Below are 15,223 nucleotides of genomic sequence, written 5' to 3'. Positions count from 1 at the left end.
CCCACTGCAGAGCCTAGTGATAGGTCAAAATATCTTTTAAAATGAATGTCGGGCTTCTACAGGAATGTACAGTGGCCCTGAAGGTCAAAACAAAACAACATTTCACAAAATAACATTTCACGAAACAAAACAACAGCTGCTCTTCAACAATATGGAGGGCCATCTTCTCAGGAGACCAAAGGGAGGCCACTATTGTATTTCTACTGGCTGTAAAAATGACTTTTAAAGGGCTAAAGCCAAGGACAAAACAGTCCATTTTCATAAACTGCCGCTGAAACGGAGACCAGTACTGCTGCTGGCTAGCGGCGCTGAAGAGAAAAAGCCCTCCGCTGGGCTCTGACTCAAGGGTTTGCAGTGAACATTTTTTGGAGGAATAGGTGGAGTCGGGGAGGTTAGTTGTTCACCAGACCAACAGACTAAAACCCGAAGTTGCTCCATCTGTATTCAATTTCACTTCCTACAGTATGAGGTCTACTGACCGACCAACATATTTCCAATAGTGACAAAGTAAAAAAGAAAAAAGTCAAAGTGAAGACCAGAATAGAAACTACACATTCATAAAAAAAAAAAAAAATGCTTATAATCCCAAAGGGAGATTGGTGTTACAGCAGCTACTTGACACAAATCAAATACAAAAACAATGAGGTAGATATAAGAAGCTAATATAATTAAAGGCTTCATTGCACACAAATATAGACTAAATTAAATATGAAAAATAAATAAATAGAGCAGAGATTGGCTATAGATTCATAACTATAAGATACTGTATCCAGTCGCATTTGGTTTTTGTTCCGATTCCTCCAAGAAGAGTGATTTTCAGTTGTAAGTTTCATACCTTAGTTTAGTTCCATTGCTAACGTTTTCATAGCCTTTTGTTTCCTCCGTGTGGAGTGATTATTTGTTTGCTTACCTTTCATAGCTTAGTGCCTCCAGTTTTCAAGAGAGTTTTTTGTTGGTTCGACTTCTTTTGTTATTTCTTTTGCCTCCGTAGCGGGAGTGATTTTCAGTTTCTATAAACGTTTCATAGTCTTTTGTGTTTTCCTTCTTTTAGTGGAGCGATTATTATTTTGGTATCTTTTGTAGCCACGCTTCTCCCATATGGAAATATTATAGAGCTAATTTTCATAGCCTGCTTCTGTTACTCGGTCTTGGAGGTTTCTTATCTGATTCTTGCAATAAAGACTTTTATTGAAGGACTCGAAATCCTGCATCTGCGTCCTGTGTCCTAGCCCGGGTGTGACAGCCACCAGAAGTCCCCAAAAGTGGATTTGGTTTTAAGATTAAGATAGAATGTATTGACGGTCATGATTATATGTGGCATTCTCAGCCTTTAGTTAGGGGAATCATGGAATGCAATGTTTCTGTGGTTGCTGCTGTATTCGTCACTGGAAATGAGTGCAGTCCATTCTTGGAGATGTGTGACACCACTGATCTGGAAACCATCTCAAAAAAGACAGTGGTTCAACATACAGAAGGCCTTTGTTATCTCAGAAGTCAACAGCTCACAATGAGGCTGTACTGAGCACATTAAGTGAAGAGCCACTGTCAAAGTTGGTGATGGTACAAGAAACTGTAAAAGTCACAGAAGAAGTTATTTGCTTGAAGTGGAAGGTTTGGACAGGTGCCTTTCCAAGTTAGGAGAATATGATGTGACCATATCTGTTTTGGCAACTGACTGCCACCCATGAGTGCAGAAAGGAGTATAAATGCATACAGTATGAGTATGACCTCTGGCACATTGTGAAGTCTGTCAAAAAATTGACTGCTGCAGTGCCACAATGAGGAGCTGTTTGAGTGGATCAGAATGATCACAAACCACCTCTGGTTTTGTGTCACAACATGTCAGGGAAGTGTGACGAAGCTGAAACAAAGTGGATCACAACCCTACATCCCATTACCAATGTGCACCATTGGGTGTCTGGTGAGACAATGACCAAGTGTGAGCACCCTACCTACACCCCCGAGGAAGAGAGTCAGCGTCCATGGCTCCTCCCTAGCTCTGCTGCTTTCCAGCACTTACAGAAGATTGTGCTTGACAAGCACCTCCAGGTAGGAAGGAATTGGAGCAAACCACACTGGGCATTCACATGGGACAGCTCAAAAGTCTTCACACACTGTACACAAAGTACGCCACAAAAAGGAAGAAGTTTCTTAGGAACAGTTTGGAGGCACGTCTGTGTGCGTTGCTGCACTGGATCACAACAATAATGTGAGCATGGACACAGCTAAAACAAAGGAAGGTGGGGAGCAACATAAACACTAGTACCCCAAGGCTGCTCAACAGTATGTGGTGACCCCACTGAAGGATGACAAGGATTATACCTTCAGGAAGAGCATTGTGGCAGGAGTGATCAATAGGTGTAAGGCAACATCTATCCAGGCAACACTGAGGGAGCTGAAAACAGAGACTCATGCAACCCTGGCCCAGCACAAAGGTATGGAAAAACCAGACAAAACACTGTCTGCTGCCAAACATCTCAGCAGATTTGCATCCTCACAGTCCCATAACCAAGGAAGAGCTCACTGAGGAAGAGCAGAAAGAACAACAATAAGTATGTTAAAGTGACCAACAGATGAAATCATTCACACAGCTTTCTTATGCATTTTTAAAAATGAAATTCCATGATTGTTCCATGATCATATACCACAAATGTTTAAAAATTTTTTATCCAGCTTCCATCCTCTGTTCTAATCGTCTATGTATGTTATGTATTATTTTAAATAGTTCAGTCTCTGTTCCACTAGGAGAGAGTCTTTCTTTAAGGTAGTGCAACTATTTGATGTTAAACTTTCGAAGGTGCTTTACAGCAACAAAACTAAAAAATACCATTTAAATGGACACACCGAGACATTAAATCATATTTAATGGCAAACATGCATGTAACACTTAAAAATCATCATATATATGTGTGTGTATATGTATATAGGCATAATCAAAGCCATGATATTCCAGGGAGGGAAAAAAGGCTCTGATGGAGCTGACAGCACAGGCTGGAATTGGGATCCAGTTCTTCTTCGCCAAATGCCTGCAGGCCCAAAGAGTGAAGTGCCTGTATGCAGTCAACCTAAAGAGGCTGGTTATTGTGCAGTACATCTTTGAATGTAGGTGATGTACACATTGTGATCTGATGTTAAATCTGATATGTTTATATATGAGAAGTTTGATATTTTTTATTTTTTAAATATGCCTTTTATATTACTGCTTTTACTTCATACATTCTGTGTAGCATATTTAACTGTTTATTGATTTTGAATGTTTACCACTGTGGGCAGTTTTAATGGTTAACTATGAAGAGAGAGCTTATTAGCCTGATAATGTTTTCAACTGTTTGGTATTCATACAGTCTCAAATTACTGAGTTTATAAGCCAGTTGTTGGTTGCCACAAAAGCTATAACAAGGTTCCCTTTTTATATATTTATATTTGTCATGTTTGTTGATGAGAGTGGAAAAGCAAAACAGTGATTAAGAAACAGACTCAAGTTCACATGATTTACTGCTTTATGACCTATTATACATTACCTAGACATTACAAGATGGTGAATCATTTCTTCAGATTTCACAACACTTCTATGGAGTATTCTTCTGTATCGACAATATGTGAAGCAACGGACAACTATCCTTAGTTACTATCTTTATGGACCTATGAGGGTTTTCTGTGGGTGACCCACCACAGTCTTGCCCACCGAAAGCCCCTGTGGGGCCCACAGGAGTTTTCCCTTTGGGTCCACCATGTGTCAACAGCACACAGTTAAAACATAATTTGATGATTATAGATGGTGTGGGGATAGGGATACTTTTTTATTTATGGGCCACATGTTAATGTTGCTGGAATGTTGGTGTTGAGTTTTCGGCTGGACATGCATGGCTGATTGCAATAAAGTTAATCCCATGAAGAATGAAAAAGACCATTCTATGTTTAATAATGTACATTCTGGAAGTATTGTAAACAGCTATATGATTGAGGACCCTCAAAATAAAATAAATAATCGAAAAAAATGTTAATACAATTTGTAATTTTGATATACCGGTAAGTATGACAGAAATGTGACTGATTCACACATAAAAAAATATTGGACCTGTTTTCATGAGCAGTATAATGGTTTTAAAATAATGTCATTCATTATCCCTTATTGTGTGTACAGAGCTATGGTACAGAGCATGTACACAGTGTACAGAGATCCCCAGCTTGATCTGTGAATGTTTCAAACATGTAGAGCAAGCACTGATTGGTTACTGGACTTTGAATTTCACAAAACCAACTGTCAAGAGCTGGAAATTTGACGACTCACATCCATGGCACTCACAGGACTAAGTTACATGAGCGCGTTAGCTAATGTTAGCTAGCCTAGCTCGCTACTTAAAGTTGTGTGTAACTTCATCATCTAATGTGAATTTGTTATGTACATTGTTGTTCACTGTAAACCATTGTTACATGCCAGAGTGGTGTTTGTGTATGTGTGTGTTGTGTCCTCGGCCCCTCCCCTTTTTCCAGCAGGTGAATTGGCACAGCTGTACCTGGTTTGGCAATCAAGAGCTGGATTATGAGGAGCATTGAGGAGGCCTAGTCTGGGCCAGTGGGTCAGACGGCAGTGTGAGGTTGTGTGTGTGTGTGTGTGTGTGTGTGTGTGTGTGTGTGTGTGTGTGTGTGTGTGCGCGCGCACGCGCGCTAGCGAGTGGTTACAGCTCTGTGATCATTGTTATCGGCCAGTGGGGCCAGTTTTTGTGTATACACCGGATAGTGTCTGCGTGTTACTCCCTGTGGCTGGGAGGGTGTTCTCTGTTTTAACTTATCATTTCCTGCTTGTTGCTCTTTCTTTTCCAGATTCTACTGGCTCCACCTGTTTTCCGAAAGGATTTTGGTTACCTTCTTTAAGTGATAATAAATAACCGTATTTGCGACCTTACCATTTGTTTCCTGGTTATTCCTTCTCCCCGGTTTATTTAACGCTGTTACTCCCCACTCCCCTGGACTACTTGGGGACGTAACAACCATAATGTAAAATAATGGTGATTGTAGCTTGCTGGCTACCCTTGCTGATGTTAGCTAATCACTGTCACTGAGTTGTGGATTATGTGGATTATATATATATATACGCAATGCTAAAAAGTACATGCAAATTAACATGTCCTCTGCAAGAAGTCATAGATTCTACCTGAAAGAAAAAGTGATTAAAATATGATTAATACATAAAAATGATAATGAAATGACTTTGGTTGTTTTATAAAAGGTAACAGAATACATAAAGTTCAATAAACATCATATTTTCTGTAAAAAAAAAAAAAAAAAGGCCTTTCAAAGTAGCGTCCTCACTTCAAGTCAACTCTGTCAGGTTTTTTAAAATTTCTAAAAAAAAAATCAGGCATATATTGGTCAGCTATAACTCTGAGGACCCCCATTTCATTCTCCCTCTTTTGATGGATGCAGCAGTACAGCACATGATCATGTAAGTTTAAGAGTTTTTTCATTTTTAGCATTAAAGTTGATATCACTGTCATCACAAGTTTTGGGTGTCAACTTTGTCACCCAAGAATGATTCTCTTAAAAAAGAATTGTTAAATAAATGTAGGCAGTTTAGTGTAGCTTACAGAGGCACCTATTAACTGGGGGAAATCAAAATGGCTCCAGTGTATGAGACGTGATTAAGATGAAAAAACATTTCATTTTGCCAACTCCATCATAGGTCATCTCTGTCAGAATGAACGTCTGACAGTGTTGACGTTTAAACTGATGGAGTTGAAAAATTCTCCAAAAATTCATTTTGTAATTCATAACAAACATAGAATGTGTTTATGATCAAATACTGACATAATGCTTACATAAAACTGACTGACCTTTATAAAAGAAATGATCAACATCAATCTTACAATCTTACATTTATTGCTTTTATCTGTACTGTAGGCAGACATGGCTAGATGCAAACTGTCAGTGGAGGAGCAAAGAAAAAGAAATAGGGAGTATCAGAGAAAAAGAAGACAGAAAATAAACAGTGACCCAGACAGCAGAAGCGACAGTCTAAAAAAGGAGAGGCAAAGGTGGAGGCAAAGGGTCCTAAACAAAACAGTCAGAACAGTTGGAGACTTAGGACCAAGGGAGACAGTGAGCACCAAGATGTGAAAGTTGAGTTTATGCACCCTTGTGGTCCTACAGCCACTTTTCACCCGAAACAAGGAACGAAAGATATCTGCTTCTGTCCAGTAAAGGACATCCTTCTTAAATTAACCAGGAGCGCTTCACCAATCAAGTCCAGTAGGACAAGAGAGCTCTACAGCATAACTCCTGATGTAATAGACTTCATAGCGTATATACATGTTCACCACTTGTTGCCTGATGCCTAAGTCATACAGGTTAGATAAAGTATTGAATTATTGAGCTAGGCAAGACATTTTGGAAAGGCCCTGTAGAAAAAAAAAGTGTTACCTAACTGATAGAACAGTAGCTGTATAACAACATAATAACTGAAAAATAACAGACATTGCATACAATATAATTTACTGAGACATATTGACATTTTGATTCTGATTGCTAACTTTGTTTTACAGTGAGCCCTTGAAAGGAGGCAGGATGCACTTGGGGAGGATTCTGGATCTCAAACAGTTCATTAATGTTGCTACCTTGTAGCCTGTTGTGTCTCAAATAAATTTTTGTGTCCTCAAACAGTTCAATTCAGTAATAATCCAAGAATGGAGGACCTCCAAAGTTGTAATTTACTTTAATCTTTCCATTCGTGCTTTACAGGCCTTGTTTACAGGCTTTGTTTACTCTGCTCCTACATCAGTTCGTCAACTCCGTCAGTTTTGTCTCACCTTCAGACGTAGGTTTTTGTCTTTAAAAAAAAAATGCATTTCATTTCTGTACAATCTACTGAGTTTATTTATGAAAACATTATTTGAACTACATGCAATAGTGTCATAATTGCATAGGCCTCAGAGAGTATGATTCACACTCATACAAGGATCTTTCAAGAATCATGTTAAATTTGATCAATTTGTGTGTAAGTTGAAAGATGTAAAGTACTACTAAAGTATGTGGCTCCAGAGGAATGGCATCATCTATTTCGTCAGTTATATGACTGTGTGTGTAAAATGTTTTTAGAGCATCTTCCAGAATCAGGCTATGCTTTATTTTGGCATGAGTGACCAAGTGTACAGCTATCATAACCTTTGTTGTACAGCTATCATATTTTCTGTTGTATTTATTATTGCCCAGATACCAGTTAATATTAAGGGCTGACAATGATGCTTTGTTAAATGGTTCACTAATAATGGAATATTTGTATATAAATGATTTGTGAAATGTTACAAATACTCTCCCTCTCTTTCTCTCTTCCTCTGTCTCTCCTCCTATTGGACACTAAGCATTCTTGGTTAGGTTCCATCATCCACTGTGGCACAGTGCCAGAGGACGCAACTAGACACCATGATTGTATGAGACTTCGTGAAGCAAGTCTTTGCGTGGCTGCAAAAGGACATTGCAGATGTCATGACTGTAGAGGATTAAGGATTAAGGGTTAAGGAAACCCACTAGGGTAAGTGAAAATGTATCTTACAGTGATATTTGGGATTTTTACCCTTACAGGGGTATTTCCTGCTCTATGTAAGTATAGTAAAGCCAAGCATGGCCCATTGAATCCTTTCCTTTCGTGATAATGAAAGGATCACTTGGAGTGTACTGCTTCAAAATGCACAAAGTAGATAGAGACAGGAAAACAACATGATTTGAAGCTGAAGATTTGTGTTGAAGGCTGCAAAACAACACTCATTTGTTTTAGTTTAATTTGGAAAACACTTTTCAGCCAATCGGTAGAGTCCAGTATTACAATAGCCTAATTATTTTCTGGTCAGCAACTGCAGAATCCAAAGAGTAGTTCGTAATTCCAATTTTGGAGAACAGTATGCCTGCATAATTGTTTCCTCTCTATACCTCCTGTACTAGTTCATATAATACTTCCTGCCAGGTGACACTCATTTGTGCAAAATGAATCACAATGCATGATGGTTAAATGAATATGTGGCTTGATTCCGACTTACTGTGAAGTCATACTGACACCTGCAACAGTAACTTCACAAGATCAACGTGGCTGCAGGGACACAACTGTCATCTGTTCAATCAATCTTCTTTTTTAAACATTTTTTTTAAATAGTGACGTGACAAGTATGCTATGATCAGGTGTCACAGGTCTAAGTATCTGTTCTATCTATGGTTTAATTTTGTGGATTTACAGAATTTTTCAATTACACAGCTTGAGTTACAAGTAATTGTATTATAATATTATGATTTTTTTGTCTTGTTTTTCCAGATCCTTTTTTGTTGTTGTTGTGTTCTGTTGTCTTAATTTGGCTGAAGGGTATTTCTCAATATTACTCTGTCCATATAAGTGTTGAAAAATACATCCTCTTACAGTGAAAGATTTTTGATAGATAGATGATAGATAGATAAATGATATTGTTAAATTGTAAGCCATAAAAAGGATGGAATATTTTTGTGACTATGAAATATAACTTCTGTGTTTCTTCTTATAATAGAAAAGGAGGATAATGTCCGGGGATAATCAGACGTTCTGACTTATTTGGAAAACAGGGAGTCACGGTAAGAAATATTTCTTTGGATATTTGCATCAGCTGTGGCCTCCTCTGGCTGCGGTATCCAATGTATTGTGTGGAATAATGGAATAACATATGGCGGTGAATAATTTCAGGCTTGATTGTTTATAATAGTTGAGGTCCATTTTAATTAATTAATTTGGATGTTTTGCTATATGTCCGAGCTCACATCAGATCAATCCTTTGCCACAGAGATGCTGTTGAAAGTTTCAGACTAGGGGGCGTGTGTCTGACTGTGTCATGAGGTTGGGGGCAAATGTTCATGAGTACTGCTGTTTGGAGGGAAGATGTGTTCAAGGAGAGTCATTCTCTCTCTCTGTCTTTACTGTTGTATCTGTTCAAATGTTCAGATTTGTATCCTGAAGTAATAAGCTCCAGAAATTGCTACAACACAGAAGAAAAGGCATTGTTGGTTAGCAGTTTCATTCGATCAAGCTAGCAAAGTCACAGATAATGTAGTGAGTTCAACAAATTACTTTACAACAACCCAATGTCATCTCAAAAGCATTTCATTGAATTTGATAAAACCCTCTTGAATATACCACTTGAAGAAATAACACTTTTACAAATAAATATCTAAATATAGAGGCTTTCAATTACCCAATCTGTGCAATTGATCTGAAATGTAGATCATATGCCAAAGTAAGATTGTCCGCGATATAAGTTCATCAGATCACCCACTCCAAACCGCATGCATGTCTATTAAGTATGAAGCTACAGCTGAACCGCTTAGCCCTGCAGCGCAGTGAGATGAGACGTTGGCTGCAGCTGTAGCTGCTTCTCTGGCCTGCCAGAATGTTGTGGAGAGGGTGGTTGGTATTGTGCACCAAATTTGCCCTCAAGTATATTGTTAAAGAGAAATTACGTTAAATGTACTGCATGTTAACATGTATAAGAAAGGTGTTCTCAATTGTTAAAGAGAATGAATATTTCTGTATTGTCCTATATGAAATGAACATACGAGAACTGTGTAGTGGACAGTGGCACCCAATGAGGTGCACTGGATTTGACATGTGATGTCAGTATATGTAAAAGGTCATGTGTCATGTTCTGGTTCGAGCAGAGCTGATGTCCCACTGTATGTTTATTCCTTCACAGTTATCTGCCAACACTGCATGACACCACAACAACAGGCCAAAACTTTTGTTTGAAGTTTATTTCTGTTTTGCGTTTATTCCCAGCGATATATTTAGTGACATCTCATAAACCTACATCTAAAAGCAGTGACATCACCTTTACATTAATTGTTACTCCTTCTAACAGACTTGTGCTATTCATTTGCACTTTTCAGAACACAATACTTGTTTAAAAGAAAGCACATGTTCAAAATCTGGGCTTTTTAGTCTAGGGTTGCTGTTACCATGGCAACCATGTTTTCTTTTAAAATGAGACCACTTGCAGCTTGACCTATGACATCAATGACATCATTGCCTGTGGCTTCGATGTGTGATCACTGAATCAGAATCAGAATCAGAATCAGTTTTATTGCCAAGTATGTTTTCACATACAAGGAATTTTTTCTGGTGATTGGTGCAATTGATCAGCAACAGTGGGGCTCTCTAGCCTTGTTGATGAGGCTAATAGCAGATGGGAAGAAGCTATTTTTGTGGCGAGAGGTTTTGGTCCTGAAGGACCGCAGCCTCCTGCCAGAGGGGAGTGTCTCAAAGAGTTTGTGTCCAGGGTGGGAGGAGTCAGCTACAATCTTCCCTGCACGCCTCAGAGTCCTTGAGGCGTACAGGTCCTGGAGGGACGGAAGATTGCAGCCAATCACCTTCTCAGCAGAGTGGATGATACGCTGCAGTCTGTTATTGTCCCTCTCCGTGGCAGCAGCGTACCAGATGGTGATGGAGGAGGTGAGGATGGACTCAATGATGGAGGTGTAGAAGTTCACCATCATAGTCCTTGGCAGGTTGAACTTCTTCAATTGCCTCAGGAAATACATCCTCTACTGAGCTTTTTTGATGAGGGAGCTGATGTTTAGCTCCCATTTGAGATCCTGTGTGATGGTGGTTCCCAAGAAGCGAAAATGCTCCACGGTAGCCACGGGGGAGTCACACAGGGAGATGGGGGTGGGTGGGGCTGGGCTCTTCCTGAAGTCCACTATCATTTCCACTGTCTTCAGAGCGTTTAGCTCTAGGTTGTTCTGCCTGCACCAGGTCACCAGACGCTCAGTCTCCCACCTGTAGGCAGACTCATCGCCATCAGAGATGAGTCCAATGAGAGTGGTGTCGTCTGCAAACTTCAGGAGCTTGACAGACTGATGGCTGGAGGTGCAGGTGTTGGTGTACAGGGAGAAGAGCAGAGGAGAAAGAACGCAGCCTTGCGGGGATCCAGTGCTGATGGTCTGGGAGTCAGACACGTGCTTTCCTAGCTTCACGTGCTGCCTCCTGTCAGACAGGAAGTCGGTGATCCACCTGCAGGTGGAGTCAGGCACGCTCAGCTGGGAGAGCTTGTCCTGCAGCAGAGCCGGGATGATGGTGTTGAAGGCAGAGCTGAAGTCCACAAACAGGATCCTGGCATAGGTCCCTGAGGAGTCCAGGTGCTGGAGGATGAAGTGGAGAGCCATGTTGACGGCGTCGTCTACAGACCTGTTGGCTCTGTAGGCGAACTGCAGTTTCTGCAATGCAATGCAATGCAAACTAGAATCACACTAGTGCACGAAACTATTAGACAGCACAGAGCAACAAATATTCTGCGTCCGAGGAACACGTTTCCAGAGTTTGTAATACAAATAAACTGACTGTTTAAATCGTTTTTGACATTTTGACAATGCATAGGCGTAATAATGGAAAAACACACAGACATCGTGGAAGACTGATTTAAGAAGATCCCCATGGAGAGCAGAAGTGAACCCATAAGGGGAGATAAAATGTTTACTACTGAAGATATTCCAGAGATTGCGAGGATATTTGAAGAGGCTGATGCTGATGGCTCTGGACATGGAGGAATTTAGTGTAGCAGTGGAGCAGTTTTATGGTTCTGTGAATAAGGAAGATCTTGAAGTCCTCCACATGCAGATTGACACAAACTGACAAAACCGTGGACATTGGTTAGTTCCTAAACTTCCCGTTGGATAGAAACAAAGCATCAGAACATTTAGATATAAAAAATCAACCCTTTCCCTTACCTTTCAAAGTTATACCTGTGGATCACTATAAAGCAATCGTTTGTCTGTTATTCTGTCCCTTCGAGCATGGCAAGGAACCTGATTGTGCTTCTGATGTTTCAAGAACACAAACCAGGGCTTACCAGAAAGGTCAATACCTCTCCATTAGCTCAGGTGGTATCTTCAACTTCTGGACTGACAGCTTTGACATCTTCAACTCAATTCCACTAAACAAGTCAAACCGTCCTTTTGCACACAACAAGAAAATGCATGTTACTGACATGGTGTACCTCGGAGAATTCAGAGAGATGGCTATCTCCACTACTGACAGGGAACTGTTATTCTATAATTACAATGAGTCTCCCGACAAGTTTCCAGTCACCCTCTCTTTAATAGTAGAGGACACCATAGTAAATACCATGAACTGCTGGTCCAGTGGCACTCAAGCAGTATTTTCCTTTGGTGATACAAAAGGCGATTTGTATGTGTTTATTTCCAAGAATGTATGTGTATATGGCCGAAGAGGCATCCATCGTGCAGGAATACCTTTCTGTACGAACTGAAGTGTACAAGAGTTTATGTTTCTGAACTGTGAAAAAAAACCCTATGAAAACTGTCTAAATATCAGAGTTTCCCTCTTTAATGATTGCCTTATTTGCCATCTTGGAAGTTCATACAGGACTATGGCCCTTGCTGCCCTCCCCGGGCCACCAGGTCAACTCACTAAGACCAAAACCAAAGTCAAGCCCCTAAAACTCTTTGAGAGCAAGGGAGATCAAGACTTTTCACATGCGTTAAACATTCTCCTTCGTACAGATGGCTCACTGCAGGTGTGGTTGCCCCACAAAACCACACGCTGCAAACTTGTGTTAAAAGGACATGTCAAAGCTATCACCCACATTATGTTTAATCATAATGACAAAATATTTGTCAGTTTATCTGCAGACATGAATGCACGTGTCCGGTCCGGAGATGGCTGGATGTGTAGGCAAAGTTTCCAGGTGTGTGATATGGGACAGGCCCCAATCTCCAGTGTGTGTTATACATAACAATGAGTTAGTCTTTGCTAATTCAAATAAAGGAAAATGTATTGGCAGAGGAACTGATGTTTTTTCAAAACATGCTATCATCCCATGACAAGCCTTTGAGCTCTGCACTCTATCACAGCCTTTTCAAACAGGTAATCTCTGTTCGCCAGAATGGTGTGGTGACAGTGTGGGATATCCTAACAGGAAAGGCTATCATGCAGTTCAAGGTCAGTCCAGATCAGCATGTAGGGGTCATTGCCATGTCATTTGATGAAGCGCAGCTCCACTGTTGGGCTCCTGGCAAGCTCACAGTAAAGGGGTTGGTGAGTGTTATATCTGACCCCACTAGTAAAAATATAATTACTGCAAGTTTGGACAACAATGTTCCACTCTGGACAAACACAGGTAGCTGCATCAGCCTCTTTGGGAGAGACCAGTGGGATGCTACAGCATTCTGCCCTGAGGAGAATGCTGACCAGGAACAGGCAGAAACACCACGCAAAGCAGAGTTGGGAATCATTGAAATGCCATTGCTTGAGTCTCCACCACTTTCACTGCCCATATCACCACTACCTGACTTTCAAGACCTCTTTAGGAGAATTGAAGAGGCAACTGCACAACTCATGCTGAATTTTATGCCAAAGTCAAAGAGACGTGCAAGTTGTCGCAAAATGCCATTAATAAATTTGATAAAATTCTCAATGACATAGACATGGGGATTTTACAGGAGGTTACGTCTGCATCGCTTTCTTCTTCCTGTTAAAAAGAAATTGAATCAAGGGGTAGGAGGTAGGATTTTACTATCTATCTATATCTATTTTACTAAGACTGACGGGCTATTTAGATTAACATATGCTGCACTGTTTGCTTGATCATATGTAAAACCATAAACTAAATTTTATTTGAGTTTGGAAAAACTGCACTAATTATGTGAAAAAACTGTGTTAATGAATAAGTACAGTAAGGGTGGCCTCAATTTTTTTGGACCACATTCAATCTGTCAGTCACTTCCATGATGACATATCCCCTATGCACGTGTGTGAGTGTTGTGGTTCTCCTGAATATTTTTCAATAAAGATAAAGATTAAAAAAAAAAAAAGGAAATTGCGTTTGCTTGCCAAAAGCTCAAAATCTACTTTTAGCCTATTTTAAGCCTCATTTTAAGGTACAGGTTTTACACCTTCATCATTTTCAAATATATCTTTTAATCAGATGAAGGATTTTAGTCATCAGACATCTGGATTTAAGTCATCAGAGAAAATTTAAAGATGTATGTAAAAAAAAAATGTATAATATATACTTTGACATGTCATATATATATAATTATTTTTACATATAACATATATGTATTTGGATAAATGTGTAATATACAAATTACACATACATTAAGTCTAATGTATTGCCCTGACCTCTGTGGTCATGAAATCATTTGAGCGCCTTGTCCTGTCCCATCTCAAATCCATCACTGACCCACTCCTGGACCCCCTGCAGTTCGCCTACAGAGCCAACAGGTCTGTAGACGACGCCGTCCACTTCATCCTCCAGCACCTGGACTCCTCAGGGACCTATGCCAGGATCCTGTTTGTGGACTTCAGCTCTGCCTTCAACACCATCATCCCGGCTCTGCTGCAGGACAAGCTCTCCCAGCTGAGCGTGCCTGACTCCACCTGCAGGTGGATCACCGACTTCCTGTCTGACAGGAGGCAGCACGTGAAGCTAGGAAAGCACGTGTCTGACTCCCAGACCATCAGCACTGGATCCCCGCAAGGCTACGTTCTTTCTCCTCTGCTCTTCTCCCTGTACACCAACACCTGCACCTCCAGCCATCAGTCTGTCAAGCTCCTGAAGTTTGCAGACGACACCACTCTCATTGGACTCATCTCTGATGGCGATGAGTCTGCCTACAGGTGGGAGACTGAGCGTCTGGTGACCTGGTGCAGGCAGAACAACCTAGAGCTAAACGCTCTGAAGACAGTGGAAATGATAGTGGACTTCAGGAAGAGCCCAGCCCCACCCACCCCCATCTCCCTGTGTGACTCCCCCGTGGCTACCGTGGAGCATTTTCGCTTCTTGGGAACCACCATCACACAGGATCTCAAATGGGAGCTAAACATCAGCTCCCTCATCAAAAAAGCTCAGCAGAGGATGTATTTCCTGAGGCAATTGAAGAAGTTCAACCTGCCAAGGACTATGATGGTGAACTTCTACACCTCCATCATTGAGTCCATCCTCACCTCCTCCATCACCATCTGGTATGCTGCTGCCACAGAGAGGGACAATAACAGACTGCAGCGTATCATCCACTCTGCTGAGAAGGTGATTGGCTGCAATCTTCCGTCCCTCCAGGACCTGTACGCCTCAAGGACTCTGAGGCGTGCAGGGAAGATTGTAGCTGACTCCTCCCACCCTGGACACAAACTCTTTGAGACACTCCCCTCTGGCAGGAGGCTGCGGTCCTTCAGGACCAAAACCTCTCGCCACAAAAA

The 15,223-nt window shown here is 40.8% G+C and overlaps 1 long non-coding RNA gene across 1 annotated transcript; it reads left to right on the top strand.

The window, feature by feature from the left end:
* The first annotated feature begins 925 nt into the window (after positions 1–925).
* Positions 926–13,989, top strand: LOC139629470 (uncharacterized). Its single transcript, XR_011692978.1, has 3 exons — positions 926–7,528; positions 8,526–8,589; positions 13,143–13,989. It is a non-coding gene; the product is annotated as an uncharacterized lncRNA (long non-coding RNA).
* The last annotated feature ends 1,234 nt before the right edge of the window (positions 13,990–15,223 follow it).

This window comes from Trachinotus anak, unplaced genomic scaffold, assembly GCF_046630095.1.
Source record: "Trachinotus anak isolate AG129_WGS33_773 ecotype Australia unplaced genomic scaffold, CSIRO_AGI_Tana_v1 ptg000012l, whole genome shotgun sequence".
Classification (NCBI taxonomy): Eukaryota; Metazoa; Chordata; class Actinopteri; order Carangiformes; family Carangidae; genus Trachinotus; species Trachinotus anak.
This window is presented reverse-complemented; position numbering and strand designations above follow the sequence as displayed.